Source organism: Apteryx rowi, unplaced genomic scaffold (genome assembly GCF_003343035.1).
Source record: "Apteryx rowi isolate R43461 unplaced genomic scaffold, aptRow1 scaffold_438, whole genome shotgun sequence".
NCBI classification, from domain to species: domain Eukaryota; kingdom Metazoa; phylum Chordata; class Aves; order Apterygiformes; family Apterygidae; genus Apteryx; species Apteryx rowi.
The window spans coordinates 176,014-180,440 of NW_020450692.1; positions in this window are offsets into that span (position 1 = coordinate 176,014).

Here is a 4,427-nt window from a genome sequence, read left to right on the forward strand (position 1 = left end):
TTGTGTGTCCTTCGAATCAGTTAGTGTACGAGGCCTAGTTTTAGGCTGGTTTTAGAAGTTCCTGCTAACTTTATGCTAGGTGAGAGAGAAGACAAACAGTACCTGCTCTGGTGTAAGACCCACCTATACACAAAACTAAACTACCAAAAATTTTTGACCTGTTTGAACCAGCAAGGTGTCTGGCTTCTCTTTGTTACATAGCTATGGCCTTGTCCATCCAGTACTGAGAGCTCTAAAAGTGGTTTTATTGTATCATTGAACCACAGCCTGTGTTGTGGCAGCCTTTGCCTGTGCCTTTGTGTCCCAGGCRGATATCTGGGATGGGAAGGTTGAGAGGGATGGAGCAGCTGACATCCATGGAGAGGCTGGCTCCCTGCCCCAGCCTTGGCGGCAGCCTGAAGAATGACTAGGGAATGCCAGGGAAGGTGGACACGAAAAAAAGTGCAGGAGGAGAGGGACACATTGCCCCAGGTCAGCCTTCCCCCAGGCAACAAGACCAGTATAAGCACTCGTTGTGACTTGGCTACATGTGATCCCTGTGGTAGCATGCCTTCCCCGGGCTGCCTTCGACCCCACTGTTGAAATCCTGCCCTCACTATCCAGCTCAGTGCCTGCAATCAGGAAGTCCTTGAACCACGGTCACTGGGAGCCGAGAGAACAGTCTCGAGAGGTATCACTGCAGCATCCCCTACTTGCAGGGGAAGCTGCTAAGTTGTGGGGGTCTCTTTCAGTCACACAGCTCTTCAGCTCATTCTTGTCACTGAGTCTCCATGAAGCCAGTTAGCCAGAGGAGGTCATCCACACTCTTGTGAGTATCTGGAAAGAATACAGCTAGCATCAATATTTCAGTAAAAACAGTTGAAACATCAGTCACTCTGAGCAGTYTTGCAGCAGTTCAGCTACATTCGCAGAACCAGACTCCAGTGCTTGCAGCACATGAGGCGTAGGAGAGTTTTTATAAGAGCTAGAGATCGTGATGTGACTGTGGCACTGCCCTTGCTGTGAGCGCTTGCTTTGAAGAGGAGCAGGTTTCTTTGAGGTTACCAAAGCTGCATGGCCTGTAACAGTGTCTAAGATATCTCAGTGACAGCTTCCACATCCCCATTCTTCCCTGGACACTGGGGCTATTGCTATCCGAGGCGCGCTTCCCCATGGACACCCCCATTGCAGAGAAAGCCAAGGAGTCGGAGGCCCGGTGCTCCAAGCATGACATTTGCTCTATTGACAGATCTACATGGAAACAATAGGACTGCCAGACAGGTGGGCAGGAAGGGGAGGAAACAAAGAAGCACCAAGCCAACCAGGACATGCCACAGGATGCCTGGGACAACAGTCACTGGTCCCAGAGAGACAGCAGAGATCAGATGCTGTGCTGTAAATAAAAATGTAGCCTCTGCTCAGACTTCTAAAAATATTTTTTTCTAATACACATTTTTGTGATCTGCAAACCAGCAAAAGTTTATGGATTTGAGTTTAATGAAAAGTTTGCTGAAAGGGGCACTAACTGATCAATGCTTTAAGACCCTTTTTCCAGAAGAAAGTTACTAAATGTCAGTACTACCAGTGACAGTTCTTTTCTTCACAAATAACCTGAGGTGTAGAGAGTCAAAGATGTTTTACAGAGCTTCTGTGGAGCAGTCACGTTGTCTGCAGAGACATATCACCACAGCCCTCAGCAGTAAAGTCAATATAATTTTTGTCTTATCATGCTCAGTATTTCACTGTGCCAGCTGTAAAGCAATGGTTGATGGGCACTACTTAAATGGTACTCACTCAAACAGCTTGATATTTTTCCACACCTGTCCCCATTCCTGAGAAATACTACTTGTAAATGGGTCATGTACCAGGCACTCTAGACAAACAATTAGCTTAGTTGCAAGGGCAAACTGCTCTCGGCTGCCTGGCAAAGGAGCAAGCTGCCTCTGCCTGCAGAAGCAGCAAGGGCCAGCTGCTCCCGACAGGGGAGCCCGGAGCAGAACATCACCAGGCGGGCAGAGGCAGCAGCCTCTCTGACAGGGGCCCCGTCCCACCACCCGAGCGCGGCAAGCAGGGCAGCTCCGGTGACGGTCACTAGGTTCAGCCAGGAGTCCCGACTGCCATGCCAGACCACGGCGATGAGGCAGGTCCAGTGTCAGGCTCGGAAGTCACATCAGCGGGCCAGGAGTCAGGGCAATCCGAGACCAGGTGCAGACAGGGCCGCGATGCAGCTGCAAGGTAGCTCAGGCTGGGCTCCAGCAGGAGAGCTTCATCATTTGCATTTTCTTGCAAAAATACTTGCTTGCAGCCTGGGGGTTTTACTACACCATAATAGGCTGAGTATTTCTTTGTGATGGTTTTAGGTTTGCTATAGCTACTGCTGTTCATTGCCCAATGGGAATGAAAGGAAAAGCAAAGAGATTTTATTTAAGCACAAAAACTAACCCATCTATTCAATACACTGAGCTGTTATCCATATTGTGAAATTAATAGACTAAACTAGAAAGTAACACCTACACTGACAGATAATTTGGTATTAGTTATCCTCTGTGATAAATAAAATGAATTAGAAGAAAATTCGCTGTGCAAATCATCTGCCTTGTCACCATTGCAAGTTAGGAAATAAAGCACTTGCTACAAGTCAGCAATTCACAAAATAACAGTTTGGATGCACAGGCAACTTCTGATTAAGGACCACCAGATGTGGCATACGTCTGCACATGTGTCAGCCATAAATTCCCAGTTTCCTTTACGTCGGTGCCTGTATTGCTTATTAGGATGCTAAGATGCAGCAGGCCTGGCTTCAGGAGCCATGGCAGGGCGGGCAGGGAGGATCCCCCCAGGAACAGCGGCACCCGCACCCAACAGCCAGGCCAGAAGTAGGGCCTTTTCCTAGAAATGCCCAATTTCCACAGAATCCTGGTGTCGTGCAGCTGTCAGCACCCGCTGTAATCGGCACGGAAGCAAAACCGTGCCCAGCCTTGCAGAATGAGACAGGAGTACCTGGCACAGCTGATAAACGAAGCAGCTCCTGGATGAGGTGGAAAGCTACACGGGGATGCCACCAGTGGCCCCAGCACACCTTGGCAACGCCACACACTGAAATGGAGCCACGCTTCAGGCCCGTTGCTTACGCCGCAGGGAACCATAACCATCCTGCGCGCAGGACTAGCACAAGCGAGGCGGCTCTGCACAGTCAGGTCAGGCCACATGTAAACTGGTGCTGGGTCACCAGGGCACTCATCTGCAACAGTAACATCGCAGATCTCCCCCCAGCGCCCTGCTGCAGCGGCTAAGTCCCGTCTGCTGGTCCTGCTGCTGCACTTTCTTTGTATTTGTATGTTTGGTTTAGTGTGTTTTAAAGAAAACGGCAGATTCCAACAGCTTCAGAAGAGATAAACACGCATTTTCTGTTTTCTCTGGAAAAGAACAGCTAATACCACGTTCAGTACCACCGAAGGGCTGCCGGTCAGGAAGTCCTCCCAAGAAACGCAGCTAAAGAGAACAGAAGCGAGGAGTGTTGTTACAGTTAACGCTTTGTTAGCACGTGGCGTTTCAAGCGCGCGTTTGTCGCTGATGAAGGGTTGGCATTTGAGGGTTTTTTGTTGTAATGAGCAGTGAGCGGTTCTGCGGCAGGCAGCCCCCCGCGATACTTGTCCGAGGCGGGAGCCGCAGCCAGCGCCCCCGGGCACGCTGCCGCCCGCCCCCCAACGGCCGCCCCAACGGCCGCTCCCCTCGGACCTCGTGACAGCCCCGCCCCGCCCCGCCAGGCGGCAGGGGGAGGAGTTGCCACCGCCGCCGCCGTCGGGGAGCGAGCGGCTCCGCTGGGCGCTGCGGAGAGGAAGCGCCATCGCCCCCTCCCCGCCTCCGGGAGGCTCCCGGCAGCGGCCGCCCCCGCCCCGCGGAGCGCCTGCCGCCGCGCCGAGGACCATGGGCTCCGCGGCGGAGCTGCCGCCGCCGCCGCGGGGCTGGGCGCTGTGCTGGGCGGCGGCGGGGGCAGCTGCCCTGCGCCTCCCCGGGCGGCCGGGAGCGGGGCGGCGGGGGACGCTGAGCGGCCGCCGGCTCGGAGCGAGAGCCTTAAAAAGAAATGCCGCTTCTGCGGTGTATAAGCCATGGAAGGCGGTTCTCTGGAGTCCCCGCAGCCGGGCCCGCGCCTTCCTCGGGTGGCGCTGGCTCGCTCTGTTTGCTATGGCCCGAGCAGCGAGCCGGGCGGGGGGCGCCTCCTGCGACGACACGGGCTTGCGCTTGGGCTTGCGGCCGCGGCGCGGCTGCCACAGCGCGGCGGTGTTCGCGCGCTGCCGGCCGCCTGGGGCGGTTGGTTCGGGGGGTGAGTTATGTAACGGCCTGTCTCGCACCTCGGCTGGTGCAGCGCGAACCTGCGCTCACGGCCCCTGCCCCGTCCCAAATGACGCGGTAGTGGCACTGCCACGTCCTGCGGTGTGGCCGCTTGG